At 44.5% G+C, this 6,214-nt stretch overlaps 1 long non-coding RNA gene across 1 annotated transcript in view; it reads left to right on the top strand.

Annotated features, from left to right (window-relative positions):
- Positions 1–782: 782 nt before the first annotated feature.
- The window catches only part of LOC103665662, a 13,570-nt gene continuing 8,138 nt past the window's right edge, over positions 783–6,214 (top strand). Inside the window, exons 1-2 of the long non-coding RNA XR_569334.2 lie at positions 783–833; positions 3,672–3,964. This is a non-coding gene — a long non-coding RNA (uncharacterized LOC103665662). The remainder of the gene's footprint in view (positions 834–3,671; positions 3,965–6,214) is intronic.

Here is a 6,214-nt window from a genome sequence, read left to right as displayed (position 1 = left end):
GCTCAGTCTTACCACCCTGATTCTTGGCGAGCTGCCTCGTGATCCAAGCTACTCAGGCTCTGGACAAGACACTCCTATTCTAGTCAGTAGGCAGGAAGGAGCAAAGAAGGGTGCCCCATGCCACCCCTTGAGGATGTTTTCTGGACATTCCACACCTCTTTGTTCAGGGCAACTTCTAGCTGCAAGAGAGGCTGCGAATCGCAGTCTGGGCAGGCATGTTCCACTCAAATTCAAGGAGGAGGAGAATGGATCTCGGGGTGCCTGAGAACCTGCATTCCAAAGCAAGAAGAAAGTAATCACTAAGGAAAATCTAACAATTCTGACTCAAGGGGTCGTCTAGGGCACCGCCTGGCGGCATAAAGGGTATTAGATCTGGGGGTGGGCGGATGGGGACACGTAAGGGAAGACAGGAGATGCTTGGAAAGAGGAGCAGAAAATGGGAACAACCCTAAGGATGCTCTGCAAGTGGGATGAAGGACAGCTAAGACCTCTGGTTAGGAGCTGTGGTGTAAGGGAGTAAGACTCCGGCCGCACGGGGAGGAAGGGGGAGAAGGAAAACAGGAAAAGGGAAGGGGCAAGCGGCAAGCAAGAAAGGATGACAGGGGCCAAGCAAGGGAGAGAGGTCAGGAGTAACAGGGGAGAAAGTTCAGCTGCTCTAGTCGGCCTGAGGCTGGCTCCTTGGTCTCTGGGGCTGTGGCCTCTGACCTGTCTGTACAGAGAGTTCCAGCAAGAACAGCTTTACTTGGTGCAGTGAACCACTATCTACTTCCAATGGTCATTTGTGGTGCTGGAGACTCCGGACTTCACATCAAGCCTTTATAGAACTAAATCAGGTGAGTGGACTTGGTACAAGGGTCAGGAAAAAAAAGATTAGACCGCACTGAAAAGAAATCCAACTGTGTGCAAGCAGGAATTTTAATAATGACTGAGAAATCAGCCCATGGCCCGGCTGCTGTCTTCTGGGACCCCAGGGCTGGCTGTTATGGGAGGGCCCATGGTTGTGGCTCCTTGGAGGTCAGCTGAGTACCCTGAAAGCTGGTCATAGGGCTTTTGGATCCATAAGTTTTGTTTTGTTTTTTTAAGGCCCCTTTAAAACAAAACAAAACAAAAAACGGTCTTACATCCAATATACATGTGCTTCCTTTCTTGTGAGAAGAATCACAAGGGATATTTACAGCCAAACCTGTGAAGCAAAAAGAGGTGTTTAGGTAAAATTAGGTTCTTGAAGTTTCCGAGGGATTGGGCAAGTGCGTTCACAAGGCACTTCATTTATAGTAAATGTTTATGTCATAGCATCCTAGAGCTGAAAGGGGCCCTTTTCTTTGGGTATAAATATTTCTACAAAAGGCTGCAGGAAAAAAAAAAAGGCTGCAGAGATTGGAGATTGCTTTGTTTATAGAAATTTGCTCTGCCCCACTCATGAGAATTTCACGATCGTAGACACTTGCCTGTGCCAGTAATTTCAAAATCTAAAACTGGTGAATTTTTGCAAGGTTTGCAAAATATTTTGCAAGGCTGGAAGCGAAGTCCTTTGAAGAGTTTAGGTTGTGGTCAAGGGCCCGAGGACATCACTCTCCGGAGTCCCCCAAATGGTTCTTTAGAAAGGCAGAGGGAAACCAAGATACTAACCAAAGCAGTGACAGCACAGTGGGAAAGTTCTGGTGTCTCTGAGTCTAGACCCAAGCATTGTGATCAAATAAACTGCTTGGCCTATTAAAAACACACTGAAGGCAACACATATTTGTTTCGCAACATATGAGAGGGCAGGTTGCCAAGTACTTGGTTATGAATGTGGAATCCATAAAAAAAAAATCTCTGCACTTTGTCACTCTCTTCACACTGGATTAACCCTGTAGCATCAGAAATGGCAGAAGAAATTTACTTAGGACATCGGAACGCGGAGCTTGCTTTCTTTGCAGCGACTTTATGTAAAAATGGGAAGTCAGCTTCCAGGGAGCCTTTTGTAGATAACTGGCCTTAGATAAAAAGTGTGAGCAAACTTGAACCTTTCTCCTGAAGAGTTACCTGCTGGAGAGAAAGATTACAATTAACTAGAACAGAAAAAGCCTAAGGGTTGTTTTTTCCCTTAAAGTGAAGTTTGAGTTATAATTAAAACACACTGTGTTTTTTTTTTTTAAAGACCTTAGGGGCCTATTTCTTTTTTTTCCAGTTGGTTCTCAGCCAAAACCTTCATGACTACTTTCTTTATTCTTTTTTGTTGTTGTTGTTGTTGGAGGAATTAGAAGAGTGGGATCCTTAATCATTGACCTAAAGATCAATTAGTCCAACACCCCAATTAAAAAAACTTTTTTAATTTATGTAAACACCACACCACATGTGGGGCTCGAACTCACAGCCCCGAGATCAAGAGTCACATGCTCCACTGACTGAGCCAGCCAGGCACCCCTCCAACACCCCAATTTGATGGGCAGAAAGGCCCAGGGAAATGAGTAATCAGCCCAAGGTCTCACAGCCTCTCAAGATCTAAGCCATCCCTCCCTGAGTCTACACTTTTCCCAGAACCTCCTAACACTTCTAGAGACCAGGCTTGCCAGGTAGGATTCATATCACAACTCTTTCTTTCTTTCTTTCTTTCTTTCTTTCTTTCTTTCTTTCTTTCTTTCTTTCTCCTTCCTTCCTTCCTTCCTTCCTTTAAAGATTTTATTTATTTGAGACAGAGAGACAGAAAGTCCGTGAACATGAGTTGGGGGCAGAGGGAGGGGGAGAAGCAGGCTCCCCACTGAGCAGAGAGTCTGACATGGGGCTCGATCCCAGGACCCTAAGATCATGACCTGAGCCAAAGGCAGCTGCTTAACCCACCGAGCCCCCCAGGCGCCCCTGAACTGTCCATTTCTTGCTGGCTGAAGGACAGGCTCCAACTGAACAACCAACCACTGGAATATGGGACTTGGGCTTGTGACCCTCAATCCCGGTTGTAATAGGATCGAGGATGAGAATGTCCTCAGACCTCACCCTATTCGGGTGCCCTTTTCCTATCGAAGAAATCTTGGTTCCATCACAAGTGCCAAAAATAGGCCAGCAGGGTTTTTCTGGTTTGTTTCGTTTGTTTGCTCATTTGATATTAATTATTAACTGGAACAGGAGAGATGAAAGGCAGGAAGAAAATAACTGGGTATTTTCAAATTCCTTACTTTGAGCCCCTTGGGGGCTCTGTCACTTAAGTGTCTGCCTTCGGCTCACGTCATGATGCCAGTGTCCTGGGATGGAGTTTACATGGGGCTCCCTGCTCAGTGGGGAGGTGCTTCTCCCTCTGCCCCTCTCCCCACCATCGTGCGCGCTCTCTCCTAAAAATAAATTAAAAATCTTAAAAAAAAGAAAAGAAAAGAAAATTAAACCTTTGAAAGTAGTAAGAGGTGACCTTGTTACAAACTTACTCTAATTGAGCTCTGGTTTGCGATGCCCATTACCCTCACAACCATCAGTGGGAAAGGCTTCTTCATCATTCCCATTTTACAGATGGGGAAACTACAGCCGAGAAAGGCAGAGGGCTTGACCAGGATCATCTGATCATAGGAAATAGCGCTGCTGGAGCCTTGGTGTTTCTCTCTTCCCGGATGAGGGGACTCCAGGCATAATACAGTTTGTTCTTCTCCGACCTATCCTCAGAGGTATGGATTCTGCCTTCAAGTTGTCTTCTTCCTCTTCGACAGCTCTGTGGCCTTTATTTCCTTCCTGCTTGGCTGATCCAGGACCCCAGGAAGCCAGGCTTCCTGTCACGATCAGTTCGAGGACGGCCTGCAGAAATGCACACTCAGCAGAGCGGCGCTCGCCACGGGAGAGGCTGCGAAAGGTCAGAGAACTCGGGGCAGACGCAGACCCACGGAGGAGCCCGTGCACGTTCACACAAACACGCCGAACGTCCCTGCCGGGCGGAGGGAAGGAAAGGTGGTGGATGCAAGACTGAAAAGCAAAAACAACATGGGTGAGCCTGGAGGACATGACCGTAAGTGAAAGGAGCCAGACACAGAAAGATGGATACTGCGTGACCTCCTTTAAATATGGACTCTAAAAAAAGTCAAACTTCTAGAACCAGAGTGGAATGGTCGTTGCCAGGGACTGCAGCCAGGGTGGGGGGAAGCGGGGAGATATTTGTCAAAGGACCTAAACTTTCCTCAGTTTCCTAAGATGACTAGGTCTGGGGGTCTGCTGTATGGTGTGGCTAGAGTTACTAAGACTCGGGTGTAGACTTGAAATTTGCTAACAGAGTGGATCTTAAGTGTCCTCACCACCACCATCCCTCCAAAAAAAGGTAACTAAGTAAGGTGGTGGGTGTATTAATTAACTTAATTATGATATTCCTTTCATAACGTATACATATTTTAAATCGTCGCAGTGGACACTTTAAAAAAATCACCTTGTACAACGTTAAAAGAAAAAGCAACTTGATTGGTAGGTTTAGGGATGCCAATAACTTTATTTTTATTTACTTATTTATTATTTTTTAAGATTTTATTTACTTATTTATTTATTTTTTAAAAACTTCTATATTTTTTTGAAAGATTTTATTTATTTATCAGAGAGTGAGCGAGGGAGAGAGAGCACAAGCAGGGGGAGCAGCAGTCAAGGAACCTGATGCAGGACTTGATCCCAGGACCCTGGGATCATGACCTGAGCTGAAGGCAGACGCTTAAGTGACAGAGCCACCCAGGCGTCCCTAAGATTTTATTTTTAAGTAATCTCTACACCCAACGTGGGGCTCAAACTTGTGACCCTGAGATCAAGCGTTGCATGCTCTTCTGAGTGAGCCAGCAGGGTTGCCAGAAACGTTAGAAGTCTATTTATTTCCTTTTAGAAAGAATGTTCTGCCTTTATTCCAAAGGAAAAATACAGTCTTTTGCTTGTTTGTTAAGTATGTCCCCTGAGTTTTACATTTTTTTAAATTTTAAAATTGTGATAAAATTCACATAAGATTAACCATTTTTAAATATTTATTTATTTATCTATTTATTTGTTTATAAGATGTATTTATTTATTTTAGAGAGAGAGAGAGCACACAAACAGGGGGACAGGCAGAGGGAGGGAGAGAATCTCCAGCAGACCCCGGGCTGAGAGCAGATCCTGACATGAGGTTTAATCCCAGACCCAGAGATCATGACCCAAGCCAAAACCAAGAGTTGGCCATTTAACCCAGTGAGCCCCCCAGGTGCCCCAAACATTTCGTTAAAAGATTTTATTTTTTTTAACTTTAAAAAAAAAGATTTTATTTATTTATTTTTAATTTTTTTACAGATTTAGTTATTTGCGAGAGAGACAGATAGCGAGAGAGAGAGCGAGCGCACAAGCAGGATGAGAGGCAGAGGGAGAGGGAGAAGACGACTCCCTGTGGAGAGGGAGCCCGATGCTATGTGGGGCTCGATCCCAGGACCCTGGGATCATGACCTGAGCCGAAGGCAGACGCTTCACCGACTGAGCCACCCAGGTGCCCCTAAGGATTTTATTTTTAAATGATCTCTACACCCACTATGGGGCTTGAATTTACAACGCCAAGATCAAGAGTTGCACGTTCCACTTACTGAGCCACCTTACAGGTTTTATTCAACTTTTGGTAATTGTAAATAAGGCTGCTATGAACGCTCTTGCATATGTCTTTTGATACACAAGTTCACTTATTTCTGTTGGGCGTATTCCTGAAGCGAGATTGCCGGGTTATAGGGCATGGGCAAATTCAGTAGATACTGCCCGTTTTTCAGAGTGGTCATACCAATTTAAACTCCCACCCGACTCTGTTTGAGATTCTGTCCCACGTTCTCACTGCTATCTGCACTGTCAGTCTTTCAGATTTTAGTCGTACTGCTGGGTGTGTGGTGATGTCTCATTATGATTTTCATTTGCATGTCCCTGGCTAGAGTGAGGTTGAACGCCTTTTTTTTTTTTTTTTAAGATTTTATTTCTTTGAGATAGAGAATGAGCAAGGTGAGGAGCAGAGGGAGAGGGGAAAGCAGACTCTGGGCTGAGTGTGGAGGTGCTCCAACCAGCTTTTTTTTAAAGTTTATTTATTTTTAGTAATTTCTACACCCTATGTGGGATTTGAACTCACGACCCCAATATTAAGAGTCTCATGCTCTTCCAACCTGGAAGCCATTGGTTGAACACTTTTAAACATGTTTATTGGTCACTTGGATATCCTTTCTGGTGACCTGCCTGTTGAAGTCTTTTATTTACTTTTCTTTTGGGTTTGTGGTTTTTTTTTTTT

The sequence above is a fragment of the Ursus maritimus genome, unplaced genomic scaffold (assembly GCF_017311325.1).
Source record: "Ursus maritimus isolate PB19 unplaced genomic scaffold, ASM1731132v1 scaffold_24, whole genome shotgun sequence".
In the NCBI taxonomy this organism is placed as follows: domain Eukaryota; kingdom Metazoa; phylum Chordata; class Mammalia; order Carnivora; family Ursidae; genus Ursus; species Ursus maritimus.
The sequence above is the reverse complement of the archived record's forward strand: the minus strand, read 5'-3'. Positions and strand labels throughout refer to the sequence as shown.